Consider the following 21,390-nt stretch of genomic DNA (forward strand, 5'->3'; position numbering starts at 1 on the left):
AAAATAATGAAGCATATATAATATACTGCTCTTATTATAAATATTAACTATTTGTAGAGAGCAAGAAGTTCTGTACCGTAAGTGATTAAACTAGCAAGTTCATGTCCTCTTTCCTCCATCTTTTTGCTTTGTAATGTACATAACTTATAGTAGTACAAATTTACAATAGTACATAAAATATTTAAAGAAATACACGTATATTGAGGGTACTTCCTCTAAGCTCATTGTTTGCACTAAAAATTTTGCAAACTTATCATTAAAACTTTTGAGTCAAAGTACCTTCAATAGATACATTACAGCTATGAAAATTTGAGATCTGGCTCTCCTCCTAACTTCAATCTAAAACTGCCTCTTCCCTACTACCTAAATCTTGATAATTAGTTTTCAATCTACCAAATAGGAAGAAGTGTCATGGTAAATTTAGATGGTAAGTTTCAATGACCTGTTCCTTGTCCTTGCAAATTACTCAGTAAGTGTTACCTTTTTTATAAATTAACAAATGGATTCAAAACTCACTGATACTCCTCACTTGAAACATTGTAATAGACAGTTCTGTTCCCAAGTTTTTAAAGGTTTTTTTAAAAAAGAGTTTTGATAAATCACCCATGTACCATATTTCTTGGCAACATGCTCACATTACTATGAAAACATTCTCCAATAGCCTTTCCGTAACAAAAATTTGTTTTGAAAAGCAGTCATTCTCCCTTATTGTGAGACCTGCACATTTATCTGGGAGTGTTCCTTTCCCCAAAGTATCTGTGACTACTGATAGGCAGAGCAAACACTGAAAAACAGGCAGCAAATTTGGAAAGCTCTTTTTATTAAAGAAAAAGCTGACACCTGTAAACTCAACTGCTCATAGGTGCTGCCCACAAGAGAAGCAGCAACGCTCTGGACAGTGTATAAAATGGCCAGGCTTCCTCCTAGAGCATTACAAAGGGCTGGGCAGTTTCTACCGCCTGCAGCATCGATTCTCATGTCATGACCTACATCCCAAGAGGCGACTGTGGAACTTCAGCTCGCCTGGCTGAATGGAGAGGGCGGGAAAGAATCAATGTCTCAGTGTGCCTGTAACCCACTTAGGAACAAGTCTAAATATGCCAGATGAGAGATGCTCTCATTTAAAGCCTTTCTGTTTATAAAATTAAAATAATTCAATAACATCTGGTACTTTTTAAATGGTAAGACTTCGCAATATGTTTAACAACAAGGTGAGGGGGTCCCACCTGGGCCAGGAATTTCCACCTCCTTCTGCACCTCAGGAAATCACACTCACATTACAGGACAGAGGACTGAGGAGGTACCAATGGCCTTTATTTATTAATTTCATTCTTAAATGCTTATAAAATTACAAATAGAAGATCTTGTACTTTCTTCCAACCTTCCAAAAGATTTTCATTCACATCCTGCTTTGGACTCCAATGTATCTGATTCACAATGATCTCAATCTTATTTTCATACACAGTTGGCAAACACAGTAAACGCCACGCAACAAGCCAGGGCTCCACAGGACAGAATGGCTTTAACAGGTCTCAGGGCCACCCCCCTCCACCTGCCCCGGGTGAGTGGTTCTAACCTTGGCTCTATATTGAAACTACCAAGAAGCCTTCAAGAAGTGCCAATACCTGAGTTCCCCTACCAGAGACATGGTAGAATGGGTCTGAACCTTGACCTGAATGGCAGGAACTTTAAAAGCTCCTAATGTATAGCCAACGTTGAGAACCTGGACTCACGAGGCTGTGTGGTGAGGGGGCAGTTTGAAAATGCCCCTCCCCTCTAGAAGCCTCCCCTTCTAGGGGCTTTGATGCACGTCAGAGGAGTAAGCTCTCAGCTGAGCATTACTGCCTTTAGTCTTCAAGGGCAAGGTCAGAGGTAGGAAACGACTGCAGAAAAGATGGTGAGAGGCTATTTCGGGTGTACAGGGCTGAGCTGTTTTCATGACACTTCTGACACCAAATGGGTATCCAACCGTCCAATTCACTTCTGTCACTCGCTCCCCAAGAGTTAGTGCGGACCCCACAGACTAAGGAATCAGTCACATTCAGGACACTCCCCTTCGGATGTCAACAGAAAATGGGGTGCCCATTATCAACCCTTACGGTCAGAAAAATTTGATAGGACTCCTGAAAACACGTGACCACTAATACCAGTGTATTAGAAAGGATAAGATTCAGGAACAGCCAAATGGAACGGCTACACAGGGCGCAGTACGGGGAAAGGGCACAGGGCTCCCGTGCCCTCTCATTGCACACCCCGCTCTCAGCCCTTGAGGTGTCGTAGACCCAGCAAGAAGCTCTGCAAGTGTGACTGTTCGAGAGTTTTCATGACCCAGCTTCTAGGTATCCCCTCCCCTTTCCAGAGGTTGGTGTGTGGGGCCAACAGTCCCAACCCTCTTATCTGATGACCAACCCCATCCTGGGGCTCCCTTGGGGACCCCACACCTAAGTCACCTCATTAGCATAAACTCAGATGTGGAAAGGGGCTCCTTTATGAATAACAAGAGATGTTCCTGTCACTCCTATCACTCAGGAAATTCCAAGGGTTTTAGAAGTTCTGTGTCAGGAACCAGGAACAAAGATCAAATATATCATAATGGCTAACCCTAGTTGCAATGAACACCATTTGTAATACTTTCCAATATGCTTACTGGAACGTTGGGCACTAGAAAATGTTCGATAAATATTGGTTGGCAAAATACCTGACTTCACACGCAAACACACCAGACTCAGCAGATGTTTGTGTTTTCTCCTTCAGAGAAATGAGAAGTCCTCGAAATTCCAGTCCCCAAATCTAACACATCTTTACCTATCCTTTCTCTTTCTCTTTTCATCAAAGACCAATGCCCTCACTTGAACTCTGGAATCTTTCACTTTCACCTTCTCTGAAACCTGAACATATCACTTATTTCTTTTTTAAAAAAATATATTTTATTGATTATGCTATTACAGTTGTCCCAATTTCCCCTTCTTTGCCCCCCCCCACCTGGTACCCCTCTTCCCTCCAGCAGTCTCCCCTTAGTTCATGTCCATGGGTCGTGCATGTAAGTTCTTGGGCTTCTCCATTTCCTATACTGTTCTTAACATCCCCCTGTCTATTTTGTACCTACCAATTATGCTTCTTAATCCCTGAACCTTTTCCCCCATCCAGCTGGTAATCCTCGAAATGATCTCCTTATCTGTTGATTCTGTTCCTGTTCTGCTTGTTTGCTTAGTTTGGTTTTTTAGATTCAGTTGTTAATTTGTTGCCCTTTTAATGTTCATAGTTTTGGTCTTCTTTTTCTTAAATAAGTCCTTTTAACATTTCACATAATAATGACTTGGTGATGATGAACTCCTTTAGCTTTACCTTATCTGGGAAGCATTTGATCTGTCCTTCCATTCTTAATGATAGCTTTGCTGGATAGATTAACCGAAGTTGTAGGTCCTTGCTTTTCATCACGTTGAATATTTTTTGCCAGTCCTTTCTTGCCTGCAAAGTTTCTTTTGAGAAATCAGTAGACAGTCTTGTGGGAACTCCGTTATAGGTGACTCTGCTTTTCTCTTGCTGATTTTAAGATTCTCTCTTTATCTTTAACCTTTGGCATTTTAATTTTGATGTGTCTTGGCGCTGTCCTTTTTGGGTCCAACTTTTTGGGGACTCTCTGTGCTTCCTGAACTTGTGTGTCTATTTCCTTCATCAAATTAGTGAAGTTTTCTCTCATTATTTTTAAAAATAAGTTTTCAATTTCTTGCTCTTCCTCTTTGCCTTCTGGCACCCCTATGATTTGGTTGTTGGTGTGTTTAAAAGTTGTCCCAGAGGATCCTAAGCTTATCCTCATTTTTTTGAATTCTTTTTTCTTCCTGCTGTTCCAATTGAATGCTTTTTTCTTCCTCGTGTTCCAAATCATTGATTTGATTCTCAGCTTCATCCTCTCCACTGTTGGGTCCCAGTAGATTTTTCTTTATTTATCTAGTGTAACCTTCATTTCTTCCCTTATGTTTTTGCTGTACTCAGTGATTTCTTTTGAGCATCCTGATCACCAGTGTTTTGAACTCTGCATCTGATAGGTTGGTTATCTCTGTTTCATTTAGTTCTTTTTCTGGGGTCTTGTTCTGTTCTTTCATTTGGGACATGTTTCTTTGTCTCCTCAATTCATCAGCCTTCCTGTATTTGTTTCTATGTATTAGGTAGAGCTGCTTTGACTCCCTGTCTTAGAAAAGGCACCTATAAATTGTGTGGGGCGGAGCCTTAGGTAATAGCCAGGGCAGGGCAACCCACTTCACCACTTTGTGACTCTGTGTGGAAGAAGGGCTCGGAGAGGGGACAATGATGTGCTGCCTGGCTTTTGGAGATTTGCCCAGCACTCGCCCCATTTCCAGTCACTTCACTCACTTCTGGCACGCAACTGATGCCCTTCCAGCTACTGCCATGCTGGTGAATCCCACAGTGAGTAGGTTTGCGTAACTTCTAAGTCCATGTGGGCCCTTTAAATGGACTCTCTTGAAAATCTAGCAGTTTCTTCCACCACCCCAACACCCACTGATTTTTACAGCCAGAAGTTATGGGGATTTGTCTTCCGGCAATGGAACCCTGGGCTGTGCAGTCTGGCCTGGGGCTGGAATCATTTCCTCCCAAGGTATCACTCCTGATTTTTATCCATCAAACATGAGTATGGGACTACCTGTTCCACTGCCGCTGCCGCCTCTCCACACCACACTACATCTCCATACCTCTCGGCCCGTCTCCACAACTCCACCCCTCCTACCTGTCTGGATGCACGTGGCTTCTTAAATCCTTGGTTGTCGGACTTCCATGCAGCTCAATTTTCTAACAGTTATGATTGTTATTTATTTTGAGATATAGTTGTAATTCTCTCTGTGGTTGCATGAGGAAGTGAAGTGTGTCTACCTACACCTCCATCTTAACAGGAAGTCCTATCATTTATTTCTCCTGCCCAAATCTTTAACCTTATCCTCTCTACCAGAAACTTCCCAGCAATAATAGATCACGTTCAAGTCTCACCAATCTCAAGTGGGGTAAAAAAGTTCCTCCCTCTCCTGCATGCATATTTTGCTTCTAAGTAGCCTTAACCAGCTTCTCCTCTTCCAAATACAATGATTTTACTGTCTGGGGCCAGCCCTTTGTCTGCTTATCTGATACCCCAATTTGGATAATCTTTTTTTATATGCATGAGTATTTTTATGCGACAGCTCCCAAACATGTATTTCCACCAATTGTCTACTCCTTGATTCCACTTAGATTTCTCCAAGCAAACATGTCAAGTGATTTATCTCCCTCTACCACCTCTTGCCAACCTGCTCCTCCCCCAGTGTTCTCTGACACTATAAATGCTTTCAGCATTCTGTCCCACTCAGTAATTTATGCCAGAAACTTTTGAATCATCCTTGATACCTCCCTCTCCATCAACTACAGCCAAATAACCACTACCTTCTTACTGAGTTTAACTACAAACTCAATCTCTGTGTCCCCGACAGATTCGGCATCACCACACCATCTCTGGGCGGCAGGAAAAGCCTCTGCACTCTTCGCCCACACCCCATTCTCCCCCTCCCAGCGTGGCCGCAAAGAATTGCACAGGCTATGCCTGTGCAAAGTGACTGGCTCAGGGGGCTGAAGCCTTTGACCTGGACTAGTTGGGACAAAGCAGGACATCTCTTCTAATTGGTCTACCTAGAAGGGAAACCTTTTTCTAGTTTGCACAAAGGCACTGTGTATGCCAACCAGACCTGCCCCTCCAAACCCTTCTCCCCACAGCAACGGTGATCATTTTAAAAACCCAAACCCAATCACTTCATTTCCCATGTAAAACCATTCAATGGGTTCCCATCACCTTTTTGATAAAGTCCAAAATCCTCAAAATGACCCAAGAGACCTCACCCCAGCCCACACTCCTGCCTTGTTCTCAACCCTTTCAGCCTAGAACATCGACCTCTAAGTCATCTATGTCCTACTCATTTTTCAGGTCTCATTTTGAATACCTATTTTTAGGGAGACCTACCCTAAGTAATCCTTTCCCCTAAACTAGGTTAGGTCCCCAGATGAAATGCTCTGTGGACAACTTAGGCTTTCCTGAATTCTAGTTATAACGTGATAGCCTGTGTGACTATGTGCTCGTCAGTACCCTCCCTGCCAGCCACTAGGCTAGAGTGCTCATAAAGGCAAGGTGTTCCATCCTGTTCCCAGGTGTAGTCCCAGAGCTGACAACAAGTGGCATCTAACAGGTGCACAGTAAACAGCTGTTCAATGAATGCATAAATAGGTCACTCAGATATGCAGGACCCTCACAATTTGGCTACCTCTTTAACAAAATAAAGATAATCGTGAGAGATTTCTTAGTATATTTAGTGCATTGATTACCAAATACATGCAGGATTCCTGATTGGAAATATCAGTATAATCAATACATCAGAAACTCTGGGTGTTTTGTGGTAGCAGTAACATTTCCTTCTTTGGATTTGCATTTGTGACCACAATCCTCTTTTGAGCTGTGGACGAAGAGTTTTACCAAGGCCAGCTTCATCGGTTTGTGCAGTCACATAGGACCCTGAACTTTGCTTAATGTTCCTGTCTGTCGCCATCTTGAAATTCTTAATAAGTTTTAAACAAGGGGCCTCACAAATTATGTAACCTATTCTGAGTCTTACAAATTAGTTTGATTTCTAGAAGGGACCCAATGGAGAGTCAATCTCTAGCTAAGGATGCCTCTTTAATAACTAGGGCTGTGTTTTTAGTCTCCCAAGCTTAAGGTCTAAACAAAGAGTGTCATAGTTTGAGGACATTTCTTCTTTAGATATGTTACCATATATTATATAGGGGTCTCTTTCATAAAATTAGGATTTTTCAGACTACAGAAATACATGATTGTCTTAGTTCTTACTGTTAGGAAAAAAGCCATTTAATTTTTCCTAGATCTACCATATTTGCCATGTAGAAGGCACACTTTTTTTGCCCAGATTTTTGAGGGAAAAATAAGGATGTGAATTACACATGGGTAGAGCCTAAAACACCTTGCCTCTGTTCTTGTGTTTTGTAATTATTTGTTGCATAAAATTTCTTGCACCATAATATGTTCAAAATAAATGCTTAAATTCCTTTATAATACAAAACACAAGTATCTAAATGTAAATAAATAAATAATTTATTTAAAAAATTTAAACAAAGGATTTTTTTCCCTGAAAGTCTGGGCCACAAATTGGTGTGCATTATACATGGGAGCACATTATACATGGCAAAATGCAATAAATTCTAGTCTGAACATGGTTTATACCAGGGGTGCCCAACCCACGGCCCATGGGCCACATGTGGCCCAGGATGGCTATGAATGTGGTCCAACACAAAATCATAAATTTACTTAAAACATTCTTTAGTTTTATTACTACATTTTGTACTAAGTTTTAGTACTTAGATATGTGCATTTTCTATACTAGTGATCACAAACTTGGGACCTGCTTGATAATATTAAAACATTATCAAAAGGGCCACTGCATAATTAGGGTTATTATGCTTATCTGTGGTGGTGGATATCATGAAAATTATGCGTGGACCTTTTTATTTGCTTACCAGTTTTCATTAATATTTCTGCAATTAACATGTGTCCCAAGACAATATTTCTTCTTCCAGTGTTGCCCAGAGATGCGAAAAGTTTGCACGCCCCTATTTTATGCTGTCTCATTATTAAAATTTTTGCTTAGAATTTTTTGTTTGGGGTTCTAATATCAGAGATTATGTCCATTTCCCCAAATCAACAGGCACGGTCCACTGATATTCCACCACATTTTTTTTTTAAATGGGAGGACATAAAATATATTAAAAAGAGAAAAATGAAAACTACTCTAGAATTCCTTCTTAGTTTCCAACATTTTAAACTGTAAAAATTTAATAACTATATCAAAATTTCTTTGGAGATAAAATCTGGCTGGCCACACACGGCCATTCACAAGGAACACTTGTTGAGTCATCATTATTGTAAAAATATTTTTAAATGTCAGATGTTTGGTTAAACTTTACAAAGAGCCCCTTTAATCATTAGAAGTTCGATGTTAATTGCATTTACTTAATGTTTAATTCACAAATGTCTACAGCATTTTAAATATTGGCTTTTTTTCCCCTCAACTGTGTGACTTTGTGTAGCAGGGGACATTTGGCAATGCCTGGGGACATTTTTGGTTGTTATAACTGGAGGGAAGGGACTACTGGCATCTAGTGGGTAGAGGCCATGAAAGCTGCTACACATCTTGCAACGCACAGGACAGTCTCCACAACGCAGGGTTATCTGGCCAATGTGTCAAAAGTACCAAAGTTGAGAAACCTTGGTCTAAATATACATGGCATTTGCCACAAATGGCCAACAAGGAAACATGACAACCATTAGCCATGCATCCTGTGTCAAAGCCAATGTGGTTAAGAATATAGTCCCCAGGAGAAACACTCTTGATTTATATGAACAGCCATTTGGGAACTGATTTATATGAGTAGTCATTTGGAAACCACCTTTTTAAGGTAGAGAGTTAGGTATTTGACACCCTGAGCTAGAACCATAATACATTTTTCATTAGATTAAATATTAAAATAGTGACACAATTCCCTGGGTGGCCCATAAAGGACTCAATGCAGTGGAAATAATGTATGACATGAATCAAAAGAGATCATTTTCTGGGTAGATAAAACAACTATGGGACATTTACACAATGGAATACTGCTTGGCTGTAAAAAGAAAAAGTTTTACCCTTTACAACAGGATGGATGGACCTGGAGAACACTGTGCTAAGTAAAATAAGCCAGTCAGAGAAAGACAAGTACCATATGATTTCACTCATATGTGGAATCTAATGGACAAACTGAACTAACAAGCAAAACAGAGACAGACTCATAGATAGAGAGCAGATGACAGCTAAGCGGGGGAGGGACTGACCAAAAAAAAAAAGGACTCATGGACAGGAACAATACTGTGGTAACTGTGGAGGCGGAAGGTGGGGGTGGGGGGGAGGGCAGTATAAGGGGACTAAACGGTAAAGGAAAAAAAAAACAATACACAAAAAGAGATCATTAGTGTTAATTTGTTTCCTACCACCTCATTTCATGAAAAATGTACATTACTCACATGATTCAGAGGTCAGAATTTTTCATTTGCCTGAGAATGTAATTACCAGGTATGGCAGTTTCTCAGACAGACATTTGAAAATGGATGATGCCCCTGGCTGGGTAGCTCAGTTGGTTAGAGAGCCATTCTATACATACACCAAGGTTGTGGTTCAATTCCCAGTCAGGGCATCTACAAGAATCAACCAATGAATTCACAAATAAGTGGAACAACTAAGATTGATGTCTCTCTCTTGATCTCTCAAATTAATCAATAAAATTTTTTACAAAATGAATGATGCACTAACCAAATTTGATTTGATCCCTTGTGTTTAAAAAAAGAAAAAGTTGAGTCAATATTTATATTAAATCAAGTTATGCATTTTTTTTAAATAAAATTTTTTCAGCTATTTTTGGGGAAGGAAGAAAAAAAGCTCTGGCCAAACTAGGCCAGAATTCTTAAATGGTTATGTGGAGGAAATGGCTGATAACCCAGATTTTAGCAAGTCCTCTGGAGGTCACCAGAGACCAACCATGTCCCATTTACCTCTCTGGTGCATTATTTTAGTCCCTGTAGATAGTTGATTTTGTAGATGGTTAATAATTCTCAGGGAAAACATCTTTCTTAGTGTTTAGCAACTAAATTACAAATGGGAAAGAAGCAACTCATGACTAGAAGTAGTCCTATAATCAAGAATGAACTACAATTAGTGAAGGAAGGAATCCAGTATATACCGTATTTTGCCATGTATGATGCGCACCCACATTTTTGTGCACATTAGACATACGACTATTATGCCCATTATACCCATGGTATGTAATCATTATACCCATGTATAATGTACATCATTATTTTTCCCTTAAAAGTTTGGGCAAAAAGTACATATTATACATGGCAAAATATGGTATTCTGGGCCAAGGAATATCACTGTCAATAGCCTTTATTTATTGATTTTGTGTTCTTAAATGCTTATAAAATTACAAATAGAAGATCTTGTACTTTCTTCCAACCTTCCAAAAGATTTTCATTCACATCCTGCTTTGGACTCCAATGTATCTGATTCACAATGATCTCAATCTTATTTTCATACACAGTTGGCAAACAGAGTAAACGCCACGCAACAAGCCAGGGCTCCACAGGACAGAATGGCTTTAACAGGTCTCAGGGCCACCCCCCTCCACCTGCCCCGGGTGAGTGGTTCTAACCTTGGCTCTATATTGAAACTACCAAGAAGCCTTCAAGAAGTGCCAATACCTGAGTTCCCCTACCAGAGACATGGTAGAATGGGTCTGAACCTTGACCTGAATGGCAGGAACTTTAAAAGCTCCTAATGTATAGCCAACGTTGAGAACCTGGACTCACGAGGCTGTGTGGTGAGGGGGCAGTTTGAAAATGCCCCTCCCCTCTAGAAGCCTCCCCTTCTAGGGGCTTTGATGCACGTCAGAGGAGTAAGCTCTCAAACTGAGCATTACTGCCTTTAGTCTTCAAGGGCAAGGTCAGAGGTAGGAAACGACTGCAGAAAAGATGGTGAGAGGCTATTTCGGGTGTACAGGGCTGAGCTGTTTTCATGACACTTCTGACACCAAATGGGTATCCAACCGTCCAATTCACTTCTGTCACTCGCTCCCCAAGAGTTAGTGCGGACCCCACAGACTAAGGAATCAGTCACATTCAGGACACTCCCCTTCGGATGTCAACAGAAAATGGGGTGCCCATTATCAACCCTTACGGTCAGAAAAATTTGATAGGACTCCTGAAAACACGTGACCACTAATACCAGTGTATTAGAAAGGATAAGATTCAGGAACAGCCAAATGGAACGGCTACACAGGGCGCAGTACGGGGAAAGGGCACAGGGCTCCCGTGCCCTCTCATTGCACACCCCGCTCTCAGCCCTTGAGGTGTCGTAGACCCAGCAAGAAGCTCTGCAAGTGTGACTGTTCGAGAGTTTTCATGACCCAGCTTCTAGGTATCCCCTCCCCTTTCCAGAGGTTGGTGTGTGGGGCCAACAGTCCCAACCCTCTTATCTGATGACCAACCCCATCCTGGGGCTCCCTTGGGGACCCCACACCTAAGTCACCTCATTATCAGGGCCAGGCTGAAGGAAGTGCAGGGAGGTGATGGGTAACCTTCAAACTCTCACCATAAAATAGAGGGGGTAAAAAATCTTATGTTATCCACCAATAAAACTTTGTAAAAGTGGAAGAGTTAGCCATTTCTAAGACCTCAAAGTTTCCCCAAACTACCATCTTGAAGGCTTGCTTGCACAAAATTCATTGGGCAATAGCCAGATATCCACGGAGCTTTTCCCTCTTGCCAGAACTGAAATCTGTTACCAAAGCCTTGTGGGGGGGGGGGGGGGGGGGGGAGCTTGTCTGGAACTGTCTGGGCTCCTAGCAGGTAATTTACACTGATCTTTGAAAACCATTCACCCCTCCGCCACCCCTTTATAAAACAAACCTGCCTTTCAGAACAGCTCTGAAAGGGGGGTCAGAAAGCCCAGAGGAGGAGACCAGTCCCTGACCGAGTCTCTCACCTATCACTCACCGAATTCAGGCCACAAATAGCTGTGGCCGTGTTCTCATCTCCAGACACCATCGCTTCCTCTCAACACCATGTATCCTTCCAATTCGCCTCTTGTACTATTCCTGAAACAAAGCCTCTCCTCCCTATAGAGAGAAATAACAAAGCAAAGAGTGCGCAGGATGCCAGGTGACTACAAAACTTACCTCCCTGGGCAGCCCATTAGGTTCAGGCTGGATCACCAGGCGACCTTGTGCACCGTGAAAAATGAGAAGTGTGTGGCAGGCAAGAGTGCCTGTGTTTTGCTCTGCATCTGAGATAAAGCGCTGTACGGGAAGGAAAACGGCTCTGAGTGAGAGCTAACTCTTCAAAAGCTAATGACCAAAAGCTGAAAGAACTGGAATCAGAAATTGGTGCAAAAAAAAGAAAAAAGAGAGAGAGAAGAGGGGAAGGCAGGGAGGGAAGGGAAGGGAAGGGAAGGGAAGGGAAGGGAAGGGAAGGGAAGGGAAGGGAAGGGAAGGGAAGGGAAGGGAAGGGAAGGACACTGTGTTTAAGAAGGATCACCTGATCACCTGTTTTCATAATAGAACTAGCAGCGCGAGTTTCCTAGGCTTGCGCATGAAGATCAGGGAGGAAGCAGGAAGGCTGGGAGAAGCCTGAGGACTTCTGAGCTCCCTCACTTCCACCTCCACCCCCACTAGCGTCTTTTCTAGTGGTTCCAGTCGCCAAGGTGTCACTTGTCAAGCTGACGTCGGCTTCCGCATCAGTGAAAAGGGGGTAAACTTCTTTCGCAGGGCTACGGTTATGATTAAATGAAGTTAAAGTCGTTGGCACCCAGGGGACCGCAGTGAGTGACTGCTCGCTTCTAGCCTATCCACGCCTGCAGCCAACTCCTCCGATTTCTAAGCTTACACTCCCTTTGCGAACCAAGGTTAAAGAGGCCAGAAAATGTGGCTCGCAGGTGAAACTGGGGAACAGAGTGTTAGTTCCCGTCGCCACTGATCGGACCGAAAAGTAGGATCGCGGGACAGCGCCCTGCGTCGTCCCCCGCCCTCGGCGCACACGCTTGCAGAGGGTTCCCACCGCGTGCCTCCTCTTCCTGCCCCAACTCTGCTTCCTCTACGCGGGCGGAGCCCACCCCGCTCCAGGCAGCGGGACGCCGAGAGCCGGCTACCCCTCCCATCCTTCCCATCCCTTCCCGGTCGCCAGGCGGCGAAACTGCGAAGCCGGTAGGGGGTTGGTTACCTGCAGCGAGAGTGTGGCGCCGGGGGCGCGGGAGAATACGGTATAGTGTAGCAACCCAGAGAAGCCACACGGCCTCGTTCCCCTCCAGGCACGGGCTCCCGGGGCTCTGCGCTGAGTTCCCAGCGTTCTGGTACCTCAACTCCAGCCTCCCGGACCCCGCCAGCACGCCACGCCCCTGGGGCCTCCCCCTGGGCCCCGCCCACCGCCTCGCCGGCCAGCCCACCTCCGCGCGCGCCGGGCCTGGGGCTCGCGCTCCTGGCCGGGGCCTTCGCGCCCTCTGGGCTGTACCGGCGTCTGGGAGGAGGTCCTGCCTCTGCCTCCTCAGGTTCGCGTTGGTTCCCAGCTCTCCAAAGGGCTTCAGGGCTGGGCGTGTGAATGGGGTCTTTTTCAAAATTTTACGTCCCCTTCCTCAGAGGCAGGAAACGCGAGAAGTACTGCTTTTTCTGATTTTAAACATGAAAATGTTTTACAACAAAAAAGGAAAAAGATGATGCCAACGTTCTTTATATCGTATAAAGTTCAGAGATGACCATGTTTTTCCTGCCCTCCACCCTTCATGAATCTTGCTTACTAAATTTGGTATTTGAAAACTCACTATGTTCGCCCTGACCGGTGTGGGGCAGTTGGTTGAGCATGGGATCCCCGTGGGGCGCATGCGAGAAGCGACCAATGTTTCTCTCACACGTTTCTCTCCCTCTTTTTCTCCCTCCCCTCCCCTCTCTCTATAAACAAACAAACAAACAAGCAAATAAATATAAATAAAAACATTACGTTAATGGGTACTTTCCCATAAAAACTAACATTACGTATGGAACAAGCCACAGGGCCATGCAAAGCAGTGAACATCTTTCGCCCGCCCTTACAGCATAGAGCATTGGGTCTTTTATAAAAGTTGACAATGTCCTTTGTAACAAGAGTAACATTGTCTATTTGTCCTCTTCCGTTGGATTTGTTACCTCTGGTAGGAAAACAGGTTCTTACTCATCTTTGTATCATTTATTAATTTAACCCGCAGGTATTGCATGAAGGAACATACGCAGTGCCTACCCACCGTGTCCTGCTGGATCTGTCGGGTAAAGCCTGAGACCCTGTGAGCAGGTAGCGTTCCCTGTAACTGCTTGCTGACCATCGTTCTGACGAAAGAAGGTCATTGCTCTAGGCATGCAGAAAGCAGGGCTGGGCTGGCCTGGAGGACACCACTGAGTCTCTGATGCCGACCCTTTTGCGCTTTGGACCTGATGAGGCTAAATAGTGTCCAGGGCGAGGGTGTGTGTGGGGCGGGGGGGTGGCGTTCTTAGGTCCACGCAGAGCAGAGGTTGACAGAGCCACCTAAGTAGAGCTAATAATAAGTGGAGCTAATGAAATATAACTGGAGGAAAGTAAAGGTTGCCCTTTTCCCAAGGAGATTCCTCCTCCAATGACAGTTTTGGAACGTCTTGCTTTAATTTTTCTTAGGAAAGTAATCGTCTTATAATACATTATGTGGAGGACCTAGAACTAAGGGAACACATGAGCTTCTTTTAAACTCTTTTTATTTTTTATCATGGGAACAAAAGTGTGAACCCAAATATACACAGAATTTGCATTTCATCCAGAACAACAACAACAAAAAAGTAATTGCAGTTTGTTTTCTCCCACTATTGCTAATCCAGATGACCTTTTTTACTAAGGGACATAATGATATATTAAAATTCCTTAAGTAAAGACATTGTGAAGTCAAGTTTGTTGCAAAACCCACATATGGCATTCTGAAATCAAAGGCACAAGTTTTATTAGGTCAATGTTTGAAACTAAGCCTTTCAATTCTTTCCACTAGACTAACTATATTTCCTCCATTCTCACTTGACCAGTTTTTTTCTTACTGGGCTAAGTTACATAAAGGATATTTTAAGTTTGTTTTTAATCACCAATACTTAGTAGGCTGGCAAGAATATACTTTTGGATTTCTAAAGGAGTGATCAGATTTGCTTGCTTTTGATTATCTACTCATGTTGTTAAACATTTGTATCTGAAAAAAGAAAAAACTGTGCACATCCTGTGACCCAGCAATTCTACTCTTTGGCAATATACTCAAGAGTTGTATCGTCTAATGCAGTAGCCTCTACTGCAGCAGCTACTGAGCCCATGAAATGTGTCTAGACAGCATTGAAATGTGTGAGAAGTGTAAAATACACAGATTTTGAAGGTTTGGTATAAAAAATTAATACTTATTTAAATTTATTTTAAAATTTCAATGATTTATAGTTGATACAGTAATATAATATAAATAATTTAATAATTTAAACATCACTAACATTTTAAAATTAAAAATAAAAAAATAAAAAGGTGAATAAAATTTGTTATTGTAACAGTGGAAAATTATAACAGTAGGAAATTATAATCTACCTCAACATTCTTTTGACATTGTTTCTGTAAGTGTGGATTCTAATATGTGGCTTCTACATGAAGAGCATGTTTGTGTAAGAATCCGAGGAACTGGCTTCAAAAGATACAGACTCCAACTTTCAAGCATCCCAGCTCCAGAAGATTTGCTGACTTTCAGCAGTGGACCCAGAATGACATGAACTCAGGATGACAGGAAGAGCACACTGACCATCGCTTGCCTTATCAGAATGGACTGGGCTAGTCTGCGCGTAGAGAACTTTGCAACCCCCTCCCTTGTTCTCTTTGTTCTGTTCCCCTTTCCCTCCTTATAAAGAAAAGCTTTGCCTCCAGTGAGAGGTAGAGATGCACTTTGAGACATGAGTCCCCCATCTTGCAGGTGGCCAGCATCTGCGAATGCTATCAGCACCTGCCTCTTGAGTATTGGCTTTTGTAGAGGCAGGCAGTCGGACTTCGATGACATTACTAGCCCAGTAACTGAAACTTTGAATATATGTTGCTGTTAAAAAAAGAAACACAAGCCAACATGGAGTTACTTTGCTAAGCCACATCACCAAACCAAAGCTTAATAACTAATCTAATTGCAGTTTCACCCTCTCCTAAAAGTGGGATTTTAAACCAATCACTCTGTAATTTCCTGGTGAAATAATGAAATCAGTAGTCTGATAAAAATCCCCTACCATCCCATAAGGGGAGGTGTTCTTGCCTAAAGTTATATACTCATTTAACTTCTTTCTGCCTATAAAAGCTTTCCATTTTATACAACTCATGGAGTTCCCCTTCTAGTTGCTGGGTAGGATGCTGCCCAATTCATGAATTACTTTAATTAAGCCAATTAGATCTTCACACCTCTGTTGAATTTGCTCTGTTGAATTCTGTTCTTTAACATTGCCAAAACAATGCTAATTCTGTTCCCTAACACAATTTGTACAATATTTTGCTTCAGGTATATTATGAGCATCCTATATTATGGATTGAGATGATCATCTAATTTTAATATGTAATACTGTTTTGACAAGAAAATTATTTTCAAGATCCAAACAATGGACTTATAAATTAACTTTTAGAATATATCTTTTTGTCATTCGGATACTACATGTATCCTATAAATGTAACTTAATTGCCACAATAACATATACCCATCATAAACTTATACAAGTGGTTCAGAAGATATTTCTGGGGTTTTTTAGGGGTGTCGGGGTCTAGTCAGAAAACAGGAACCTCAGCAGTTACTTTTACGGAGACTTTAAGGAATTGCTTAAATAGGCAAAGGAGGGTTGGAAACGCATGAAGGAAAACATTGCAACAGAGAGATAGTAAATGCAGGAAGCATCTGACACTGAGAAGTGTTCAGACTATCAGAAACTAAGAGCTGGAAGAGGAATCTGAGGGAGCCGAGACTCAGACCTCCAGGAAAGGGGCCATACCCAGCCAGTGGTGGCATTTCCGAAGGTAAATGTAGGTCGCTGGGTCTGAGAAGGTAGATTAAAAACAAGCAATTGGAATCAACTGCTGCGGGCAGGGAAAGCAATTATTGCCGGGTGACAGTGGCAGTTCCAGCTCGCTGCTATTGAGAAGCAAGTCCCTTCTCCCTACTCCAGACTTCCTGTCACCTCAGGCACCCCACAACGGCAAAACCTAATAGGAAACACGGTTTCCTGAGTCACAGCCACAGCATCACCAAACGGCGTACAGAGGAATGGGTTTGAGCTTCAAGATATGCCATAATAACTGGCACAGGGAGTAAGCTCATGACTTCAAATACCCAGTATCCTAATATTATAGATGTAAGGATCTACTGGTAAACACAGCTGTTACAGTGATAATTGATACAACTATAATATATTTTTTAAATATCATAAAACTGTGGTTAAAAGTACAACTCAAGTAAAGGGACAGTGTTGACCCAAGTAAGGGCCAGCGACCCAAACTCTGTGCTCCCAGAAGATAGTGATGGCTAAAGAAACCCCTACACCCACACCATTTTGTGTTCCAGAAAGCAGCTTCCTGTGGAAAAACCACCACCTTTGCTCAAGTGACTTAGGTAGGACTCACAACGAGCTCCCTTGTTTATTTGTGCCGTGGCTAGACACGGACCCTCTAAATTATCTTCTTCATTTCATAAATGATTAGCTGAGCTGTCTGTGCCCCCTGACCAATCTGCACAAAATGCCTACTAACTTCAGTTGATTAAACTTTATTCTAGCTTCCCTTCTTCCCCAAACCTTCGAGCTTTCATCCACGCTCAGCCTCAGCCAGCATTGGGATACAGAATAAACCCCTAATGGCCCCTTCCTGGCCCACCTCAGAGAAAACCAGTCCTGACCAAGTTGTCCAATCATGCCACCTGCTCATCCCAGTCCCTGAGGCAGGTTCTTTCTAGCCATTGGACTCTTGTCTATAAAAGAAGATCACTTTTCTGCCTGATCTTTCAAAAGCTGGCACATCTTTTTTGATTGCTGATTTTTTTTTTAAGAGAGAGAGAAACAGTGATTGGTTGAACCACCCATTTATGCATTCGTTGGTTGCTCCTTGTATGTGCCCTGACTGAGGATCAAACCCATAACCTTGGCGTATCAGGATGATGCTCTAACAAACTAAACTACCCAGCCAGGGCTCAAAAGCTTACAGATCTTAGAATCGAAGCCTTTTCCTTATTACACTCCCCTCTCCCTAATCCAACAAGCCCCTTCCCTGATTGCAATAATCCTTTTGAACTAGTCTTTTTTTAGCTAAATCCATATTTGGTTTTTATTTGAGAGTTTAATGGTGCTGTGACTCAGACCAAGATTAGAGCACATCTAGGCCTCTCCACCATCCTCACTTAGCAATTTGAGGATGCTTTACTGAGTTCAATTCTGGAGCTAATGCTCTGGACATCTTGTCTGTTGAAGTTATTTTAATTCTTTCCAGCAAAGAGAGAATATTTTCCAACAAAGATTCTTTCTTTGGTCCTCCTGTAAGGCCTCTTCTGTTTTCCCTTTGTTCCTCAACCCAGAGATTAGGTGGGGAATTAATTAAGTGGGACTCTTTCTCAGCCCCTATAAAGTTTATTTTGGGGGGTTAACTGTCTGTTAACCCCACAGGTAACTCTTACTCTGTCAGGCACCCTCTTTCCTTTCCTCCCACTGACTGCCTGTCATTATGGCACTAATTAAGTTTACTGTCTTTAAGAACTGGCAACATTTACTAAAAGTGAGCCAGGGCTTCAAAGGCCTTTTCGGGAAATTTGGTATCTTCCCGAACTGGCTTATCTGAGACCTCTCCCTTCTCAGTATCTCCATTTTTCCTTTTTATCACCTTTACCTTCTCTTCAGCTGCCTTGAGTCCTGTGATCTGTCCCCTCTCAACCCCTCTACCAAACCACTTCCTCTGCACTCCTGTGCTACCCTTTCCTACCCACTCCAGCCCCTTGAGATTTAGGCCCCGCCTACTATCTCTTCACCTCTTCACCCCATTGGTGAAAGACGAGCCATCCCCTGACTGAAAACAATTTGAGATGGGCCCTGCTGGTGTGGTTCAGTGGACTGATTGCCAGCCTGTGGTCCAAAAGGTTGCCAGTTTGATTCTTCACCAGGGCACATGCCTGGGTTGTGAACCAGGTACCCAGCTGGGGGCATGCAAGAGGCAACTGATCAAAATTTATCTTATACATCAATGTTTCTCTCCCTTTCTCTCCCTCTCACCTCTCTAAATATAAATAAAATATTTTTTAAAAAAAAATTAAAAAGAATAGTATGAGATGACAGAACACACGGCACCGATACTGGACAGATGAGATTGGTAGCAGTTTATTAGTCACATAGACTCCCAGCCTGGGGGAGGAGGACACTGCATGCCTCTGGGGTCACCTGGGGGTTACACTCAAGGGCAGGGGCTGTGGGAGGCAGGCTTTCTAGTAGTGGCGGCCCAAGGGTTGGGTCGCTCTTGCCTCCCACGGGAAAATGTGACTGCTTATTTAAATAATTTCGTGGGTTGGCAGATAAGTAAAATTCCTTAGATTGAAAGCCAAGAGGGTGCATCTGATCTGGCTCATAGGGGACCGGGTGACTGGGTGGGGGCATCTCTGGCAAGAGCAGGGAAAGTCACAGTAAGCCTTTGGAACCCTGCGAGGACCAAAGATGTCAGGAAGCGCTTGAAATTTCAGGCCTTACAATACACCCTCCCACCATCAGAGGCTCTTGAGGGCTCGGAGGATCCCATCAACAACCGCCTGAGCCTGAAAAAGTAATTGGAAACACAACCGATATTTAGGATATTTTATCCACTCATATAAGCTTTGGAGACACATGAATGTCCACTGGGTCTTCTTCAATTCCTTGCCCAAAATTTAGTCCACAGACTCCACAAGGTTACAGAGGAAATCTTAGAGTCTGCTCCACAAATACGGGTTGAGATCCTTATGCCTCATGTTGAGCAAGTAACCACCTACCAGAAACACAATCCTGGTAAAAATATAAAGATGGGAAAAGGATGAGCAAGCTTGCTCTTTTATATAACCAATGGGTTGAAATTTTAAACTTGAAGTTACAAACTCTCTGTGTCTGCCTGTATGTTTATGCACATATGTTTATATACCTTATAATTATATGTTTTATGTACATAATGTTTTCCTACTGTGAGATGGTATCACCAAATTAGATTATAAAATTCCTTGAAAGTCCTCAATTCTAGTAGACTTGGAGATAGTAAGTGCTTACATAAATTAAATATTCCTAAAATTCCCAGAAATTAAACTTCTAATACTTTTTTGTTAATGTTTTAACTTTTAAAATGAACTTCTAACACTTTCAAAAGTATTCTCGAAACCATCCCAAATATTTTTAAAATTCAAGTTCACATATAATTTAGGTAAATGTTTGGCAGATGAGAATAGCATATATAAGATTGTTGGTTTAACAAAAACAGCTACATCTTCTGTGTTATTAGCACTAAGTATAGACGAAACGTACATTTTTATTCTATTTGGGTATGTTCCCTTTGGTGCAGGGGATAACACTCCGACCAAGGGAGCCACCCGGCCCGGGCAGGCAAAGTACATTCTTAAGCTTCGTTAGCCTGCTACAATATGCAGGTATGGGACAGCAGTTCACAGTTATATACCTCATAGTTTTCTTCGTGAGTGTATTGGTTTGCTAGGGCTGCCATAACGAAGAACCAGACACTGGATGGCTTAAAGAACAGAAATTTCTTTTCTCACAGTTCTGGAGGCTAGAAGTCCAAGATCAGGATGTCAGTTGGGTTGGTTTCCTCAGAGACCTCTCTCCTTGGCGTGAGATTACTGTCTTCTCCCTATGTTTTCACATGACTTTCCCTCTGTTTTACCTGTGATTAGAGGATCTCCTCTTTTTATAAGGATACTTGTCATACTGGATTAGGGTCCACCTCTACGACCTCATTTAACTTAAGTAGCTTTTTAAAGACCCTCTCCTTAAATACAGTCACATTCTAAGGTACTGGGGGTCAGGATTTCAGTATATGAATTTTAGAAGAGCACAGTTCAGTCCATAATAGTGATAATAGTGGATGAGACTCTACTTGAAGAAATACACCAGGAAGGAGCAACTTTGTATGCATTAGAATGCTACTTAGTTAAAAAAAAAAAAAAAAAAAAAAACTGATTCACACAAAAATATGGATGACTCTCACAAATCTTGTGGTGAGGTAATGAGACCAAGCCCATAAGAGCACCTAGTGTTTGATTCATATTTATATATTTGGAATATTGAACTGGTAAATCTAATCAGTAGTGACAGAAAGGAGAGTAGTCGTTGCCTGGGGCTGAGGGGGATGGATTTACTTTTTGGGGTGATCAAAATGTTCTTTATCTTGCCCTGGCCATTGTGGTTTAGTTGATTGGAACATCATCCTGCAAACCGAAAGGTCTCAGGTTTGATTCTCAGTCAGGGCGCATGACTGGGTTGCGGGTTCTGTCCCAGGTTGTGGTGTGTGTGGGAGGCAACCAATTGCTGTTTCTCTCTCACATCAACGTCTCTCTCCCTGTCACTCTCCCTCCCTTCCCCTCTCTCTGAATCAATAAGCATGTCCTCCAGTGAGGATTTTTTAAAATGTTTCTCTCGATCATGGTAGTAATTACATGGGTACATGTATTTCTCAAAACTTAGTGAACTATACACTTAAAATGCATACATTTTATTACA

General features: G+C 42.5%; 1 protein-coding gene across 1 annotated transcript in view; it reads right to left on the reverse strand.

Annotated features, from left to right (window-relative positions):
- The window catches only part of GCNT1 (glucosaminyl (N-acetyl) transferase 1), a 30,845-nt gene extending 17,862 nt beyond the window's left edge, over positions 1-12,983 (reverse strand). The window contains exons 1-2 of the mRNA XM_054583008.1: positions 12,848-12,983; positions 11,627-11,748 (exon numbers count right to left, since the gene is read on the reverse strand). The gene's annotated coding sequence lies outside the window, so the exon portion shown is untranslated. The remainder of the gene's footprint in view (positions 1-11,626; positions 11,749-12,847) is intronic.
- Between the last annotated feature and the right edge of the window lie 8,407 nt (positions 12,984-21,390).

Source organism: Pteronotus mesoamericanus, unplaced genomic scaffold, assembly GCF_021234165.1.
Source record: "Pteronotus mesoamericanus isolate MK-2021 breed Mesoamerican mustached bat unplaced genomic scaffold, CSHL_Meso_final contig_73, whole genome shotgun sequence".
Lineage (NCBI taxonomy): Eukaryota > Metazoa > Chordata > Mammalia > Chiroptera > Mormoopidae > Pteronotus > Pteronotus mesoamericanus.